At 36.6% G+C, this 20372-nt stretch overlaps 1 protein-coding gene across 1 annotated transcript in view; it reads left to right on the top strand.

Moving 5' to 3' along the window:
• LOC148944688 (protein SSUH2 homolog) overlaps positions 1-20372 on the top strand; it is a 265586-nt gene that overhangs the window by 217705 nt on the left and 27509 nt on the right. The gene's annotated exons all lie outside the window — the stretch shown is intronic.

The following is a 20372-nucleotide window of genomic DNA, read 5'->3' as shown; positions in this document are numbered from 1 at the left end:
AGGTAGTCTACTGTTTATTGGTGTCACAACCAGTCCAGGTCCAGAACGTTCAGAACTCAAAAAGAAAAACAAGATATTTCCTGTATAGAAAAACAAGATATTTCGAAAAAAACTTCTCGAAAGAATTTTTTTTTTCGAGGATGAAAAATAGTCTTCTAGCCTGTCATAGCTTGCTAAAAGTTTTTATGGGTATTACGAGGTAGTCTACTGTTTCTTGGTGTCACAACCATTCCACGTTCAGAACTAGGGCTGGGACTGCCGACGTGCGAGCCCTACCCCTTACATCATCGTTTTGATAAATAAAAGTTCAAATAGGGATAAAATCCTTTTAATAGACAGTGTTTCACAAACAGTGATAGAAATTCATAAAAAATACCGGATATTTCGGTCACATATGCAGTGACCGTCATTTACTACTGTTTTACTACTGATGACGGTCACTGCATATGTGACCGAAATATCTGGTATTTTTTGTGAACTTCTACCGCTGTTCGTGATACACTGTCTATTAAAAGGATTTTATCCCTAGTTGAACTTTTATTTATCGTCAAGACAGTGTAGTTTCCGAAATTATCTACTTCATCGTTTTGCCTCAGAATTTGTTGAAGTTAAAGTATCTTTCAATATCAAACATAGATTCGTGCATATTAAATCTGCTAATGTTTTGCTTTGAGGAGGCAGGAGTTGGCAATTTAAAAATAAAGAAAAAAAAACAGGTAGTCGTCAGACATTATTGATGACTGTAATAGCTATTTATTATTTGACTAAAATAGTTCTGTTTGTAATATACATAAATTAAGTAAACATATCATTAAAAGATAATTTCATTTTAGTACTTCAGTACATTTTTAAAGCTCCTCCACATCAGAATGTATTGAACTTGGAATGCTAAAGTATTTCTATGTTTTGTAGTGCTATGGATATATTCCGTTAATTTTATCTTAAACATTGCTAGTTTCTTAAATTCCTAGGAGACATTATAGGTAGGGATATTTGCAAAGTACCAAGGCCACTGAAAATGAAATCAGATTGTTGGAATTCGTCAAGTCAGAGTTTAACAACCATATATATCTTTAATAATTTTAAAAGATGAGTAATTCAGTTTGAAACGAAAAAAACTTCCATACCCTGTTATTCATTTTTTGGTAGTTGTGGGTCCAAATTAAAAAAACAAAGCGTGTATGAAAAATCAGTAAAAAAAAGCTAAATTATTTGGCAACAAACAGCTTAAGAAGGTGTGGCCAACTTTTGAAGCTGTAATTGTATTTGGGATTCAGCAGATTCTTAGTTTTCAAATTTTTACGAACATAAAGCGTTTTCAAGTTTAGCTAACTCGCTTTGCTTATTTATTTTTACGGTTCAAAGTGGCAACACTGAAGAAAATGTCACACCGGTCTGATAACTTCATAATTTTGAAAAAAAAAATCTTGGTTTTCAGGTATGAAGGGGGATCTAGGGGGCAAAATGTTTTTATTTTGATATCCTAGGTCTTTTATAAAACTTCAGTTATAATCATGTGATGTATTTTTCCAACTGCTTGATCAATTTAACATTTGAAAGGAGTCGAAATAGCAAATATTGAGCTTAAAAAAAAAAGCGTATATTAGATGACTGTGCAGCTAAAATTGTTAGTCTCGGCTAACACGAATACCACTGCTGTGTAAACTTTTCTTATGCCAGCAAATTTGGGTGGGATCCTCTAAACTTAATAAATTTTACATATTTGGATAAATTATTAAAAGTGAATTCTTTTGATGCCTGTATTATTAGCAACTTTTTATTTCTTAGCGCTTCAGTTCTTATTGACAAGGATCATCCTTAACTTACCATTCACCACCCTGAACGGTTTGACATCAAAACTTCCTATTTCTAACTATTTTTTATATTCGAGACAAGGACGTAACCTGAGTTTTATTGGGAAGCACTTTTTTCAAGGTGGGGAAGAGGTTACAAAAAAATAAAAAACGCATCGAAATGTTTTTTTATGCATTTTGTTACGTTTTTAAGAGCCAAACAAAAATTTGGAGCGGGGGGGGGGGACAAACCAGGAACCGCCCTCCCCCGGATAGGGTCTTGATTTGGGAAAAGCAAAATAATGTATATTTGAAAAACTAGAAACTTATAGACTACTATTAGGCCCATATATGATTTTAAAGCTAAAACATTACCCTAAATTCTAGGCTATATATCAATCACCGAGACAGCTAGTGCCACAAAACTCTGGCATAGACAGAAAAATATCGTCGTCGTCACACCTAGAGGTTTATCTGAAAATTTTACACTTCTGAGATAATTTCTATGTATTGTTTATGAATCTTTTTTCAAAAAAAGGATCGGAAGTAAAATGTCGATTAGGATGACCAAAATAAGATTTAAAATTACTTTTCTTATTCTCGCTTGATAGAAGCTTAGCGAACGGTTTAGGGCAACTATTTTAGAAATATAAAATTGTCCCATGTAACCTTTGACCATGACAGCGATGATAAGACAAAGTAATATCACAAATATCCTAAATCTCGTAAAAACATGAAACAAAGTCATCCTGTAAATACCGTAAAAAACCGTAAAAACACTTGCTATTCTAAAAATGAAACAGAAAATGTCACATATGACTTTTTGCCATGACAGAGACGATACGATAGATTTATCCTGTAAATACCGTAAATCCCATAAAAACTTGAAGTTTCTAGCATTTAATAGTAAAATATGTCATAAAAATGTCACATATGACCTTTAGCCATGACAGCGCCGATACTATAAAGTCATCCCGTAAATATCGTAAATCCCGTAAAAATCTGAAGTTGCTAGCGCTTAATATTCTAAAAAAAATGACACTAAAAATGTCACCAACGACTTTTAGCCATGATAGCGATAATAAAACAAATCATCCCGTAAATACTGTAAAAATCTGAAGTTTCTAGCCCTTAATATTCTAAACAATGCACTAAAAATGTCACATACGACATTTAGACATGACAGCGATAATACGACAAAATCATACAATAGATGCCGTAAATCCCGTAAAAACCTGAAATTACTAGCATTTAAGTATTCTAAAAATGGGACTAAAATGTCACAAATGATCTTTGGCCATGAGATTGACGGTACGACAAAGTCATACCATATCCCGTAAAAACCTGAAGTTGCTAGCGCTTGATATTCTACAAATACCACTGAAAATGTCACATATGACCTTTAGCCATGACAGCGACGATAAAATAAAGTCATCACATAAAAACCTGGGATTGCTAGTACTTAATATTCTCCCTAGCAGTTCCAAAAAGACCTCACTCATAAAGATGCCCTGGAAAGCTAATGAGACCATAGTGGCGTGAAAGCTTCATCTCCGAGGTTAACGAATCCATTAATACAAAGTCACGGCGTGGGCTGTGCCCTTAATGAAGCAAAAGGTTGATGAATTTCAAATTACTGGCAAAGGAGTGAAGACAATAAATGAAGTGAGTTAGGAAGGGTTTAATGGCATGGAAAATACATATTACTACCATTTTAGGCTCGGGTTTTCAGGTGTATCAGAGTGCATCTAAGCATGCAGCTTCCGCTTAAATACTAATATATTGTTAACATAAAATGTTTTTTTTTTGTCGTAGCTCGACTGTCCTCTGCCAAAACCTAGTACCTCCAAAACCTAGTACCTTTTTAAGTTTTGGAGGAAACAAAAATAGTGATTTTTCATTCTTGAGACGGGAGAAATAGATTAAGATGCAGGATATCGCCAATAGGCTTTTTCAACATCAGTTTTCTTCACATCTTTGCCGCTACGTATTCCTCTGGATGTAGATACTTGGCTTTAACTCTAACATGTTCATATTATGTTTTGGCTATGGGAAACCTGTAAAGCCTTTTTCTACCCCGTATCTTCAAACTATAATAGACAAAACAGACTCTGATTGGACGTCTAGAATCGTCATGTGAAGATTAGGGATAAAGGTCAACCTTTAACCCAAAAATCGTATTTTGAATAAATGGGCTACTAGATTTTGGCAAAGGACAGCCGAACTGACGTTATGTTTTTAGGTACTAAGACAGAAATTGGACTTATAATTTTTCGGCTGGAAATAGTTCTACCTAAGTCCAACTAAGGCAAGGGTCTGAAGTAATTACTTTTCTAATTCTAATAATTCGTATTTTGGGCAAAGTAGCACAATTGTGCTGACTAAGTAAAGAACGATATGGCTTTCATGAAATATTTAATTTGTTTGATGTTTTTTTTACCAGGCCATTTCGTATGGAAGGGGTCAACTTTTATGGTGGCTCATTCGATTGGAAGTTGAATAGTCTAGTGCCGTTTTTGAAAATCAAAAGTGACTGGAGGGCAACCAGCCCACCTTAATGCCATTTTTAGCTACCCACCTCTTAACAGCCAAAGCTAGGCATATTGTTGACGATAGACAAAAGATCCAATAAACATGCATTTGAGAATAACATGACCCCCACGGTCCTTGGGGCCAGGGCTGTAAATTATGCAAGTTATCCATTATTTTAAATGGTCTTATAATAGCTAAAGGGGGCGTGTCTTACCCTGGGTATCCAAAAATGTTAAGGATGTTAAAATGAAACTATCAGGAATATTAGTGGGGTGGCGAATTCAGTCAAAATACACGACATGCATCCAGATTCCCAAACTGGTATATCTGCAATATCTCGAAAAGGGCTAAGTGCATAAAGATTAAACTTTCAGGGAATGTTGAGGGGATGGTGAGGTTCATCAAAAGACACAATTTACGTTCAGGTTGCCAAAATGGCACGTCTGCAATATCTCAGGAACGGCTAAGTACGTTAATTTGAAACTTTAGCGTCTTTTTAGGAGACACTCAATGGGGATATCTGCTGCATTATTCACAGAACGGAAATGGATAAAAGAAATTGGAAATTCAAAGGTCCATTCTCCTTTTCAAGAGTCAAAAGTGTGTGAGGGCAACCAGATTGTCCCATCTTCTCTTTTTTCTCAAGGGTCTCTGAAACCCCGAAGCCATCTGATCCAAATTTTCAGATAGCTGTTTTGTTCAAAATAATCGAAAGGCTAACGAATATGTCTCCAAAGACGATATGACCCCAAATTTCCTTGGACAAGGTTCGTAAACTATGCAAGTTGCCCTAGATCTTACAATAGAAAAATAAGACATTTTTCAGTTTGGGTGCCCGAATAACTCAGAACTTTTGGAAATTACTTTTCAGGCCAAGAAGACCATACATTTTGCTGGGAGTTGGGATCTTCAAATCGACCAAAAAACTCTTTGCATCTAAATAGTTGTATTTAGAGTGATCTTCTATGAATCGTTTTCTAGGTCAAAATTAAAGAGTTTTCCAAAAGTGTTCTTTAGAAATGACACGCATACGTGAGTAAATCAAAAGACGCTATATATAGCTCAGATTTTCATAGTATTTCCAATACCTTGAAAGTGGCTAAGGGGATCGAGTTGAAGCTTTGAGGGAATATTAGAGGGTGTCTTGGATTTATAATCCTGACTTGGGTGGGAGCGGGGGACGGATATGTGTTCAGGAAGAAGTTTGCATCTCAGGTCAAAATACCCTATCGGCAATGGCTTGGAACGGCTTGGGGGATGAAGTTGCAACCTTTAAGCACTGTTAGAGAAAGAAATAGGGAAGGTTAGATAAGGGAAATTCAAATTTAATTTTAGGGAAGGGGGAAAGGTGTACCCAATTTTTGTCTCCAATTATAATTGAATAACCACCTGGGAAAATAAGGTCTCTTGAGATTTATCGTTTATCCACGGTTAAGTAGCTAGATAGACGGGTGCTACTAGTAGGTGCTAATAGGATGTCAAGTTAGATTGAATGCAATAGCATAGGAATGGCTTGGGGTATTAAATTAAAAATTCCAAGGAGTATTGGAGGGGGGAGTGGATGCTCCGTTGCATTTTTTAGTGTTTTTAGTTTTTCATAGCATCAGAAAGGACACCCAAAAAAAATTATGTATCACCCCTATTCAAGGTTTACAAACAAGAGTGGTGCTACATACAAGGCCATATCAAGAGGGGCTCAGGGTTTTAACACCCCCCTCCTAATTTTCGGTTTGACTTGTAAAAATGTAACAAAAGCGTATATAAACGCATTTTCTTATGCTTTTTTACTTTTTTTTGTAACTCCCCCCCCTAAAAAAATCCTGGATACACCCTTGGCTACAAGTTCCTATTTCTCCTTCTCAAAACCTTCAAATGGCTTGAATTACATTACATTTAATTGAAAACCTTATGAATTTTGAATAGCGTGTCTACCATTTGTCAAAATATCAACAACATTAACAACAACAAAAAGAAAGAAAATCACCGTGATAACCAAGACTATGACACGTAATGATAGGAAGCAAGTCTCTGCAACTATCTATTATTTTACAAGTCATAATTATAAAAGAGAAAATATATACAATATATCTTGTTTTCAGTAAAGTGTAAATAACGTTCAGCCCTTTAGAAAGGGCTTTGAGGGGATTACCCCTATTCCTATTTTGGTGATTTGCGGTCAGATTAAGTTTGACTTCACTATTTATTATAATTTTCGTTTCTTTCGGGTCTCATTCATTCATTGATAATGATTACAGTTTGTTTTAGATGGGAATTATATTTTAGTTGTATTTCTGTATGTCTTTGCTCTGGTCTGCTCTTTACTTTTCTTTGCAAAACTATTTTTTTGGAATTCTTTCTTAATTAATCAAAAACAAAGGGATGGAGTCGTCGCCTTTTCTTTGGCTATGCTACTGAGTTTTTCTAAGGCTGTAAAGAACAGAAAAAATACGAAAGAAACAATTAGGAACTCATTTCTAACCAATAATTAAGAAATGTAAACACCAAAAAAACTATTATTAAATATACAGGAACTGTTCGCTACTAATATAATATTTACAAAAAAGCCTGATGAGGCCTTGTGTTAATGAGGCACAACTAAACCATGCCTCTACCATAAAATGAGAGCTAGACCCTTCTACGGAGGGCCTAACGGGTTTCAAATAGCCCTGGATTTTCTAATTAGGGCAGACACACATGCATGAGGAGGGGGCTGGGTGCTTTTCCTCATCCCCTTGAAATCACGATGCTTTTACAATTTTCTATTTAATTTCTTAGACTTTCAATAAAATTCACCCGTGTTTGGTTTTTATAAAGTGCTATTAAAATAAATCTTGTGGTCATTACTGATTAACAGTGCTTTTGGTTTGACGAAAGAAATTGCTTGTATTTTGGATACAAGGCCATCTCTCTGGCTATATCTCAGAATCAATGACCCGCAAAGTAAAATGCAAATTTTCTCGTTAAAACGTTTTTTTTTTTTTTTTTTTTTTACTGTGGACGGCTGTTAATAATAAACCTGGAATATAATAATATGAAAATTGTCAATATTTCAAAAATAAGAAACTAATTATTGCCTAAAATCACCATCGTGGTTGGATGCTCTATAGGAGGACAACTGCGGCAGGGCGTGACATCCAAATCTATGGACAACGGCCTCTGCAAAGGGCTGCCTCGACCCTTTCGGGGTACCTGCAAGACTCGGGATCTTGCGGTCAACTCTATTCCCACTTGAGGAGTGGCGCCCCTCGAGGAAATTATAGCCTAATAAACGACACAGCATTAACACGGGATTCTGATTAATGGACAGTTCTTCTTGGCTTGGTATGTTTTGACGGGCGTTTTCGGGCTGAAAAACCTCTTCCTAGCTAATTTATCTACTAAGACCTGCCTTCCCGTAGTAGCATAATATTTGTAGGCAGGAACATATAATGAGTCGGAGGTAATAGGCTTGAGATTGTCTGTGTAGGATTCGACTCTTGTTGATAGAATTCATACTGGAGGTATCTTACGGAAGAAAGTTAGGACTACAGCTAAGAATATTAGTGATAAAGATTTATGTTTAATACAAAGAAGAAGGGACTTGTACAAGAATTATCTGAGTGATAGATCATATGAAAACAAAAGGAATGTAAAGAAAGTGGAGAAAGCATTAAAATATGAACTAAAGAGGTGTGAAGTAGAGGCCATGGATAAAATTGCCGAGGATCTGGAAGATGCAGCTAGACGGCATCAACGGCAGCGCGCTAGCGCTGCCTAAGTAAAGATCGATGTGGGCACAATGTGTTATTTTTTGGTTCTCCATAACCGGGCACTTCGAATCGAAAGACTTATCGTTGAAACTTCGAAAAGGGCTCATTCGATTGGAAATTGGAGTGGCTAGTGCCGATTTAAATTGTCGAAATTGATTGGAGGGCAACTATCCCCGCCACGCCCATCATTCCCCCAAACACATCCAATCACAAGTTTGAGACATCCAATTTGATCAACGTAGTTGATTTCCAAATAGAAAATATCTTTTTAAGGAGGACATTCCCCCACAACCCTAGGTGCAAGGGTTTTAAGTTATGCTCTGGGGGCAAATAAGGTTTTTATAGAAGGCATTGTCGTAGAAACTTCAAAAAAGGCTCATTCGATTGGAAATTCAAAGGTCTAGTGCCCGTTTTAACAGTCGAAAGAGATTGGAGGGCAACTAGCCCCCCCCCCCCGCCCATCATTCCCCCCAACACATCCCATCCAAATTTTGAGATAGCCATTGTGTTCAAAGTAGTTGATTTTCAGATAGAAAATATTTTTTGAGGAGGACACTCCCCTACAACCCAGGGGGCAAGGGTTTTAAGTTATGCCCTGGGAGCATATAAGGTTTTCAAAGAAGGTGTTGTCGTGGAAACTTCAAGAAAGGCTCATTCGATTGGAAATTCAAAGGACTAGTGCCCTTTTTAATAGTCGAAAGTGATTGGAAGGCAACTATCCCCCTCCCCAAGCCCATCATTCCCCCAAACACATCCAATCAAAATTTTGAGATAGCCATTTTGTTCAGCGTAATTGATTTCCAGATAGAAAATATGTTTTTGAGGAGGACACTCCCCCAAAACCCTTTGGGCAAGGGTTGTAAGTTATGCCCTGGGGGTTTATAAGGTTTTTATAGAAGCTATTGTCACAGAAACTTCAAAAAAGGTAACTTTGATTAGAAATTCAAAGGGCTAATGCCATTTATCATAGTTGAAAGTGATTAGACAGGAAGTAACCCCCATCTTACGACCACCTTTTCCCCAAACACATCCAATCAAAATTTTGACATAGCCATTTTCTTCAACATAGTTTTAAGTTCTGGAAATTAGGTTTTTGAGAATGACAACCCCCTCACAGCCCTCAGGACAAGGATTGTAAGTTATGCCATGGGGGCATATAAAGTCTTTATAGAAAGCGTTGTCATAGAAACTTCTCCCATTCGATTAGAAATTGAGATGGCTTGTGCCCTTTTTAATAGTCAAAAGTAATTGGAAGGCAACTAACACCCCTTCCACGCCCACCATTTCCCCAAATATATCCAATCAAAATTTTGAAATAGCCATTTTATTCCACGCAGTTAAAGTTCAGGAAATTATACCTTTGAGCAGGACACTCCGCTCACTTGTCTTCAGAGCAAGGGTTAAAAGTTATGCCCTGGGGGCACATAAGTTTTTATTGAAATCTTTGTCGTAGAAACTTGAAAAAGGGCTCATTCGATTGGAAATTCAAAGGTCTAGTGCCCTTTTTAATAGTCAAAAGTGATTTGACGGCAACTAGCTCCCCTCTCTCGCCCAACTTTTCCTCAAACACATCCAATCAAAATTTTTAGATTGCCATTTTGTTCAGTGCTGTAGATTTCCAGATAGAAATTATGTTTTTTAGGAGGACACTCCCCCAAAGCCCTCATGACAAGGGTTGTAAGTTAAAAGGGCTCATTCGATTGGAAATTGAAATGGCTAGTGCCCTTTTTAACAGTCGAAAGTGATTGGAAGGCAACTAATACCCCTTCCACGCCCACCATTTCCCCAAACATATCAAATCAAAATAATTAGATAGTCATTTTGTTCCACGCTGTTTAAAGTTCAGGAAATTATACCTTTGAGCAGGACACTCCCCCACAGTCTTCAGGGCAAGGGTTATAAGTTATGCCCTGGGGGAATATAAGGTTTTTATTGAAATGTTTGTCGTAGAAACTTGAAAAAGGGCTCATTCGATTGGAAATTCAAAGGGCTAGTGCACTTTTTAAAAGTCGAAAGTGATTTGAGGGCAACTAACCCCCTCTCACGCCCACCTTTTCCCCAAAGACATCCAATCAAAATTTCTAGATAGCCATTTTATTCACCGCAGTTGAAATTTTTGGAAATTAGGTCTTTAAGGATGACAACCCATCCCCCTCCCAACAACCCTCAGGGCAAGGGTTTTAAGTTATGCCCTGAAAGCATGTAAGGTTTTTATTGAAATTGATGTTGTAAAAACATCGAAAAAGGCTCATTCGTTTGGAAGTTGAAAGGGCTAGTGCTCTTTTCAATAGTCGAAAGGGATTGCAGGGCAAGTATCCCCCCTCTCACGCCCACCGTTTCCCCAAACACATCGAATCAAAATTTTGATACATCAATTTTGTTCAACGTAGTCAAAAATTCTGGAAATTAGGTCTTTGAGGATGATAACCCCATTAGAGCTTCCACTGTAAGGGTTGTTAGTTATGCCCTGGGGGCATATAAGGTTTATATAGAAAGTTGTTGTAGAAATTTCAAAAGGGGCTCATTTGATTGGAAATTGAAATTGCCCTTTTTTATCGTTGAAAGTGAGTGGAGAGTAATCAACCCCCCCCCCCTCTTACGCCCTCCATTTTACTTCAACGCCATTTTATAGCCATTTTGTTCAACATAGTTGAAAGTTCTGGAAATTATGTATTAAAGGATGACAAACCCCCCAGAGTCCCTAGGGCGAAGGTTGTAAGTTATGCCCTGGGGGCATATAAAGTTTTTAATGATAGAATTGTCGTAAAAACTTCAAAAGGAGCTCATTCAATTGGAAATTGAGAGGGCTGGTGCTCTTTTAAATAGTTGAAAGTGATTGGAGGGTAACTAACCCCTCTCTCACGCGCACTATTCCCTCAAACACATCCAATCGAAATTTTCAGATAGCCATTTTGTTCAACGTCGTAGAAAGTTCTGGAAATTAGGTCTGTGAGGATGACACCCCCCCCCAGCCCTCAGGGCGAGGGTTTTAAGTTATCCCCTGGGGCATATAAGGTTTTTATTGAAAGCGTTGACGTAGAAACATAAAAAGGGTTCATTTGATTGTAAATTGGAGGATCTAGTGCCTTTTTTAACGGTTGAAAGTGATTGAAGAAAGATTAACACCCATCTTACGCCCATCATTTTTCCGACACTTCAACTCAATATTTTGAGGTAGTCAGTTTGTGCTACGTAGTTCAAATCTCTGGAGACTATGTTTTAGAAAATGGGAACCACCCACAGCACCTTGGGCTAGTGTTGCAATTTATGCCCTGGGGGCATATAAGGTGTTTTTAGGAAGTTTTGTCGTAGAAACTCAAAAAGGGCTCATTTGAATAGACTTATCTTCCTATTCTTCCAAACTTTTTTTTAACTGTGATAAAATACCCTGAGACTTGGCTATTCTACATTTAACATCTTCACTGCTCCCACCGTCCTTACTAATAATACTACCAAGGTGAATGAAGCTGCCCACCTGATCAATCTTTTCATTACCCAACGGTACCTTTTCATCTTCACTTATTCCTAGCCTTAGTGACTTAGTCTTCTAAACATTAATTTTCAAACCTATTCTAGCACCCTGAACTCGCAAAACCTCAAAAAGTTCATTCATTTTGCTCACACTTTCATCTAGGATGCTTAAATCATCAGCATAATCTAAGTCCAGGAGACTTTTTCCTCCCCATTTGAATCCGTGGTCTCACATTGCCTTTCCTGTGGTCCTTAAGACAAAGTCCATCAAAATAATCCATATAAAGGGGGATAGAACACAACCCTGCTTAACTCCTGATTTAATACAAAACCAGCTGCTAACCTCATTTCCTAGCAGTGTTATTCTCGTACATAGCACTAATCACTTTAACGTATTTATCTGGTATACCATTCAAGTATAAAACCTTTGCGAAAGCTCTTCTATCAACAGAATTAAACTCTTGCTCATAATCTATAAAACTGAGGACCAAAGGTGTTTGACAACTCAGGCACTTCTCAATTATTAACCTAAGAGTGAAAATTTGGTCGACACATCCTCTACTTTTTCTAAAACCGCATTGTTCTTCTCTTAAAACTTTGTCAGCAGCATCTCTCAGTCTAAAAAGTATCAGTTGGAACCTATCATGAGCTCCCGTACGAACACCGTGCTGCCATCTACAATTAAGTCTAACGCCGACAGGCTATAATTTATTCAAGGATTATCGATCCACGAAGGGGAGAGAATTTCTGAGAAATTGATTGCGTAATCGATGGGGGAATTTTATTGATCCCATAACAGGAAACAAATCACATACCTCCTTCTAAACCAATTCTAAATCAGAGAGTCGGTTACAAAACCATCTAAGCCAAACAGAGGGCTGGTTACATATTAGCGGGAGAGGATTGCAGAGAATATAAGGAAGGGAATTTTGGTATAGTTTTTTTTATTAGCCTGTGAATAAACTTTAAAGGAGTGAGAACTGTTTGACTATACTCATTTGGATATATATTTGTACTGATGATGAGTGGAATGTTTACCCTATTAGAAAGTTGATAGTGGAGTTTGTAGCAATAATACAAGAGCACCAAACATTGTGATGGAAATCACGAGAGGATCACGGCTTTGTCTGGAAGGGGATGAAGTATGTGCAAGATATGTGATATCCTTGAGCAAATTTGCTGCTAAAGTTGATATAGCACATGTGTATAGACTTCAATGTGCTTTAAGTGCATTAGTGAAACATATTGAAGACAATGAAAAGTATTGTTATTGTACATGCTTAGCATTATTGTTGTTGTAATATTTAACAAGATTGCTTCGAAATTAAAAATGTTCCCTTTCTTTTGGTCAGGTTAGAAGGCTATGGCTAACGATTCATGACAAGTCTTGAATCAGCGATCAGAGTAAAAAGATTGAAAAATAAATAAATTTGAGAGAGAGAGATTTAGATCAAATCTAGTGTTTATTAGTGGAAAAAATTTGAAAATTGAAAAGACGTGGGTATCAGATCAGATCAGAATTTGAGGTTTTCTGGCATAACCAGCAACACTTTAAGCGTTCTGAAGTTCTGGTTCCGCTTGCCTACCAGTGGGTAAAGGCAGGCACACATAGCAGCCCCCACCCCTGGGGTGTAAGAGGGGACTCATCAGGTGAGACCTATACCAATTTTAACTTGTAATTTGACTACAGTAACCAATCCTTGGGTTTATACCACTGCTACTGTTGATGTTTTTTGCTGATTGCTTTCTATTCTTCAAATTTCACAATCCCCTGCTTTGGTATTTGAAATTTGTTACTTCATTGTGGACTACATCCTGCCTTATACCCAAACTGTCTTATACCACTGCTTATTCTGGTCCTGTTTTGTTGTTTACTTCAGATTAGAAATGAAAAGTCAACTCAAGCCACCTCGTGAAGGTCTGACAGCTCAATCCAATTCTCTGGATCAGAATTTGTTTCAGAGCAACTACTCATGCTCACTAACCACATAAATAGCATAAAAATAAAAACATAAAATGCTAGCAGATTCACTACAACCTGACAATCTTAAATCTTCAGTGAAAGGGTTTCTTGATGACCTTATATTGGCTAAGATTTCTTCCCAGGTCTATGAGGCAGTGGTTAAAATGAAAGAGGAACAGATTCATGCAACATAATGTCACTATCTTTTCAGATAAGCTGGATGCAATCAAACAGGATGTGTATACTGGCCTCAACCTAGATCTTAGTAATCTAGTGGATAAAACCCTTGAAAGCTATAACAGACGCATATTTTCTGTTGAATCTTCATTGGCTACTTTAGAGTCATCCATGATAGACCTTAAAAACTGTTTCCAGCCTATCCAGTCCAACCTGGCAAGATTAAATGACCGTTTTGAACAGCAGGCTTTGAGTAACCAAATTATTGTCTTTGGGGTGAAAGAGGAGACCTCCATTGAAAACACTGAAAGTCAATTCTTGTCACTATGTGCTGGGAAATTTCCTGGCATACCAATTATTCAGTCTGATGCTGTATCAGCCAAAAGAATTGGCAAACCATCTGCAAAACCCAGACCCATAGTTGTTGAATTTTGCAACTTACTAGTTCGTCAACGGCTTCTCAGACAAAAGAAGGATTTGAAAGGATCAGGGATTCTATTTTCTGAGACACTTACAGAACCACGCTTACAACTTCTTTCATATGCCAAGTCAAAGCTTGGCTTACGTAATGTTTGGTCCAGTAAAGGTGATATCCTGTATAAAAACCAATCTGGAAGAGTGGTTAAGTTTAAAAATCAGAGTGAAATTGATTTATGTGCTGCAAATGCAGATAAATTAAAGTGATGGATTTAGATTTATTTTCTTATAATATATTGAATTGTTTTTGTAGGGATTTACTTGCTGTTCTTAAAATATTCCTCTATTATTCTTTACTGTCCTCACATAATTTAGACTGGTACCATACTACACTTTGTGCCAATAGTTTGGATGATATGTCCCTTCCCACTAATATTACTTTATGTTTGTTTGTGATTCTGTCACCTTCATGTTGTCTGATTTACATTATATTCTTGTTGTGTCATTATACTTGTAACCCCCATAATATCAACTGGTCACACATTATAGTTTGTGCTAATACTTATAATAATATGTGCCTTCCCACTGATTTTTCTTTATGTTTGTTTATGATCCTTTCACCATCATGTAGCTTGGCTTCTATAATGTTTTTGTCATGTCAGCACACTTGCATCTCATATAATTTTCACTGGTCCTATACTGCATTTTGGGCAAATATTATGAATAATATATGTTATCCCACTGTTATTTATTTATTTGTTTTTTTATGTTTGTTTGTGATCCTATCACCTTTTTGCAGGCTGATTTCTTTCATATTTTTGTCATTTCAGCATAATTGCAGCTCATATAATCTTGACTAGTTCCACATTATACTTAGAGCCAATATTTTGATGATTATGTGCCATGCCACTATTATTTCCTTATCTGGGTTAGTGATCCTATCACCTTCCTGTAACCTGAATTCTATCATATTTTTTTCATGTCAACACACATGCAACTTGCATAATTTTGACTGGTCCCATATTATATTTTTGGCCAATATTTTGAATAATATATGCAATCACATTGATATTTCTTTATCTTATTTTTTGATGCTATCACCCTTGTGTACCCTGAATTCTATCAAATTTTTGTCATGTCAGTATATATGCAGCTCTCATAATTTTTTACTACCCATAGTATACTTTGGGCTAATATTTGGAATAATATGTGTCATTCCATTGATATTCATTTATATTTGTCTGTGATCCTATCACCTTCAGGTAGGCTGACTACTATTATATTTTTTTTATTTATTTTTTTTTTTTTTCTTTCTCATGTCAGTTACAGCTTACATAATTTTCTGTTCCCACATTATAAATTGGGCCAATAATTTGATTCTACTTTCATTTTACTCACATCTCATTATGCTCACCTTCATTTTTTGTGATCCTCTCACCTTCATGTAGCCTAACTTCTATTATTTTTTTGTCAGTCCAGCACACTTGCAGCTCATGTAATAGCAACCGGTGTCACATTATACTTTGGTCCAATACTTTGGATAATTTGTGCCATCCCACTTATATTTCTATGTGTATATTTATTATTTGTGATAATTATGGGTGATTTCTCTTTTCTTTTGAATTCTTCTATTCTTAATTCAGTTATTTTTGATCAACCAAGTAGGGCTGGTAAACAAGAGACTCACACGCTTGACCCTCTACTTGAATCTATGGTTAATTCTAGCTGTAATTATCACGCTACTATTGATTATTGTGATAAAATTATACCCTCAATGTCTTTAAATAGTAGTTTCAATGTATTTTGTTTGAATGTGCATGGGATAAAAGATAAGCGGGATAGTCTGAAATCGTATTTGTGGTCTGATAATTCTTGCCCTTTTGATGTAATTGGTTTAACAGAAACATGGTTATCTGATTGTGAAAATTTTACAGCCTATGATATGCATCGTTATATTGCTGTCCATATCCCCAGAATGGTAACAAAGTGCTCAGGAGGTATTTCTTTATTTATAAATTCTGATATTGAGTTTAGAAGAAGGTCTGACCTTGAATCCTTGTTTACATCAGTAGTGTCAAATAGAAGGACAGTTTATTCTCTTGTTATTGATCTGAAAAGCCAGTTTGCATGTGACACTGTTTGTTTGTTTTATAAGCCCCTTCCTTTTCCAACACATTTTTTCTGCGATTTGCTTGATCAACTTTCTTGTGTGGGGTCTTTCTCTAAAAACTGTATTTGTGTTTTGGGAGATTTTAATTGTAATATGTTAAATATTGGATCAAGTGATGAACGTGACCATCTCTTTGATGTGCTTTCTTCTGCTGGTCTACTTCCTTCAATTTTTTTTCCTTCTCGTGTTGACCTTACTAGAAATTCTGCCACTTTAATAGACAATATTTTCATTTCTCATTCTTCTAATTTAAAGTTTACTTCTGGTCTTGTTTTCACTGATCTTTCTGATCACTTCCCTATTTATGTTTCACTTTTTGTGCCTCAAACTGAGATTGCTGTGGATGAGCTGGGTGAGTCTTCTTTTAGAACTTCCACAGATAAAGAAATTTCTCATTTAATACATAGTCTTCAGAGTAATGATTGGTCTAGTGTTCTTGAAGCTAATGATGTTGATTGTGCAACGAATTTATTTTTGTGTCGTATGGGAGCTCTGTTGGATAAGCATTTTCCTCTTAGAAAGAGGCCAAGGAATTCTAAACCCAAATGTCCATGAATGTCTAGAGGTCTGATCAATGCTACACATATGAAGGCATCTCTGTTCAAGGCTGCATGTAAAAGTAAGACGCAGGATGATCTTTTGAAGTATAAACTTTATAAAAATGTGCTTACTTCTTTAGTACGTGCAGCCAAAAAGCTCTATTTTTCGCTTCGAATTAATGAGTGTAAGGGTAATTTGCGAAAGGTTTGGACTGTAGTTAATGAAGCTCTTTCCCGCAAGAAACTCAAACAGTCCCCCCCCTTGTTGCTACAGGAAAGCTGATGGATCTTTCGTGGACAAAAATTCTTCAGCAAGTGCCTTCAATACGTATTTCACCTCACTTCCTTAAGTTCCTAATCCACCCTACAGCAGAGTAAGTAGTTTTCCCTTAGCAGAAAAGTCATTTTTCCTTTTTTCCATGCAGTGATACTGAAATTTCTAACATTATTTCTCAGCTTTCAAGTTGCCGTTCAGTTGATAGTTTTGGTTTGAGCTGTAATGTTCTTAAAAAAAATTGGTCAGTTTGTTTCTAACCCCATCTCACACATAAGTAACCTCTCTCTTTCTTCTGGTGTTTTTCCTCATTCATTCAAGGTTGGTAATGTTGTACCTTTGTTTAAAAAAGGTGATTCATCTTTAGTTGCAAACTATATACCTGTTTCTCTCCTTCCTGTAATTTCTAAGGTTGTTGAAAAAGTAGTGTTTTGTAGACTCTCTTCATTTGTATTTAGTACTAATACGACTGCAGGTAATTCTCTCATAACTAACCATCAGTATGGCTTTCGTCCGAGTTTTTCTACCTTGCATGGACTTTCAGATGCAACAGAGTTTGTGCGTGTTAATCTTGACAAGGGCTTGTGTGTTTTGGGTCTATTTCTTGACTTTTCAAAGGCATTTGATATGGTCATTCACTCTGTTCTTTTGTCTAAATTATCTTCATTTGGAGTGCATGGAGTCCCACTTGAATGGTTTAGGTCTTACCTCTCAGGAAGATATCAGTATGTTTCGGTTAATGGTACTTCTTCCTCTTCCTTGCCTATTGTGAAAGGTGTCCCACAGGGCTCTGTGCTTGGACCACTTTTGTTTTTAACTTATATTAATGATCTTGTTGATGGTCTTCATCCCCTTGTGCACCCTATACTTTTTGCTGATGACAGTAACTTTTTCATTGCTGCAGTGGACCTGCCATCTGCCATTTCCCTAGCTCAAGGTCTTCTTGATAAAGTAAAAGATTGGTGCTGGTCAAATGGTATGACTATTAACAGCCAAAAAAGTGCCATTGTACACTTTAGAACCCCTTATCGTATGAGAGACGCAAGGGAACAAACCATCCTGACTTATGGGAATGATATTATACCGCAAGCTACTATAGTGAAATTTCTTGGTGTGTATCTTGACTGTTTTCTTTCTTTTAAACCCCATATAACTCATACCCGTTCCCTTGTCCTCCGCCAATCTTTAATATGTTATACAGGGTTAACTCATTTCTTCCCCCAAATGTTATGCTTTCTCTTTATTATGCTTTTTTTTTCCTTACCTTTCTTATTGCTGTTCTGTCTGGGGTAGTACTAATAAATCTCTTCTCTGCTCACTTCAAAGGGCCCAAAATAGGGCAGTGAAGGCTACTTTTCTTCTACCTCGTTTTTACCCTTCCTCTGATCTTTATAATGATACTGGAATAGCTCCGCTGGATCGTATTGTGGGTAAAATTTACCTTTTTTTAGCACATTCTGCCTTTCTAGGTACACTTCCACCATCTCTGCAGCAGTTTTCTTTCTGTCAGCCTCAGGTAGGTACTCTTCTTTTTTACGTAGCTCTTATCGCAGGTTCATTTTACCTAAGCGATCATCGACAGCAGGTCACAGGTCTCCTGTTTATCAATCTATTTTACTATGGAACTCTATCCCTTCTGATGTCCTTCTATCTCTTTCTGCAAAGGCACTTTCTCGCTGGGTATTTCCAGTATAGTATTTTCCCCCTTTCTTCTTCTTTTTTTTTTGCATTCCATCCACATTTATATGTCTTTTTTTTTTTCATTCAATATATTTCAAATAATTCTCCTATTTTCTCCTATTAATTCTTCTATTTTCATAAATGTCTCTTATCCAATTTATTTATTTTTTTTTTTTTGTATTTTTTTTTTTTGGTTGTATATTTTTTTTATGTGCTTTATAATAGTGTCTTATTTGTTTTGTTGGCCCTTTACAAGCTTAGCTTCTTGGGCGTATATAAATTTTAAGTTTGTAATTGTATTGGTTTTTTTTAGTATTAATAAATTGATTGATTGATTGATTGGATGATGATTTTCTCGAGTTATCTCTTCAACGAAGGATATTCTCTGGGGGAACACTTGACAATATAATGAGGACTGATTCTCCCCCATTGGACTATTGTATGAAGCTTTGTTGATGTGACTCAAATGCTTATACTCAATTTATTGATATATTAATTGGAACAAAGCAGAATAATATCGTGGATACACTTTTGAAAACATTGCCAATAGATTCAATGTAGATTGCTCCCCCCACCTTTCGAAAGAGGTGACGTCACAGAGTTACTCCTTTCCCATTCCTCGGCAGGGACCCTGCCGAGGTGCATTGCTGCTGACAAAGTTTTAAGAGAAGAACAGTGCGGTTTTAGAAAAGGTTGACCAAATTTTCACTCTTAGGTTAATAATTGAGAAGTCCTGAGTTGTCAAACACCTTTGGTCCTCAGTTTTATAGATTATGAGCAAGAGTTTGATTCTGTTGATAGAAGAGCTTTCGCAAAGGTTTTATACTTGTATGGTATACCAGATAAATACGTTAAAGTGATTAGTGCTATGTACGAGAATAACACTGCTAGGAAATGAGGTTACCTGCTGGTTTTGTACTAAATCATGAGTGAAAGAGGGTTGTGATCTATCCCCCTTTATATGGATTATTTTCATGGGCTTTGTCTTAAGGAGAACAGGAAAAGAAATGGGAAACCACTTAATCAAACGGGGAGGAAAAAGTCTCCATAACTTAGATTATGCTGATGATTTAAGCATCCTAGATGAAAGTGTGAGCAAAATGAATGAACTTTTTGAGGTTTTGCGAGTTCAGGGTGCTAGAATAGGTTTGAAAATTAATGTTTAGAAGACTAAGTCACTAAGGCTAGGAATAAGTGAAGATGAAAAGGTACCGTTGGGTAATGAAAAGATTGATCAGGTGGACAGCTTCACTTACCTTGGTAGCATTATTAGTAAGGACGGTGGGAGCAGTGAAGATGTTAAAAGTATAATAGCCAAGTTTCAGGGTGTTTTTTCACAGTTGAAAAAATTTGGAAGAATAGGAGGATAAGTTTGCAAACCAAGATAAGAACATTGGAAGCTACAGTGATGACAATGATCAAATATGGCTCTAAAGCATGGACGCTCTGAAAAGCGGACGAAGATTTGCTAGATGTTTTCCAGAGAAATCGCTTTTGGATTGTTCTGGGTACCTGGCTGACTGACCATATTTCAACCAGTAGGCTGTACGAAAAATATGGTTCAGTACCGCTATCTGGGGCTATAATGAAAGAAAGGTTGAGGTGGC

The sequence above is a fragment of the Artemia sp. Qi Xiang Cuo genome, chromosome 14, assembly GCF_049724085.1.
Source record: "Artemia sp. Qi Xiang Cuo chromosome 14, ASM4972408v1, whole genome shotgun sequence".
In the NCBI taxonomy this organism is placed as follows: domain Eukaryota; kingdom Metazoa; phylum Arthropoda; class Branchiopoda; order Anostraca; family Artemiidae; genus Artemia; species Artemia sp. Qi Xiang Cuo.
This window is presented reverse-complemented; position numbering and strand designations above follow the sequence as displayed.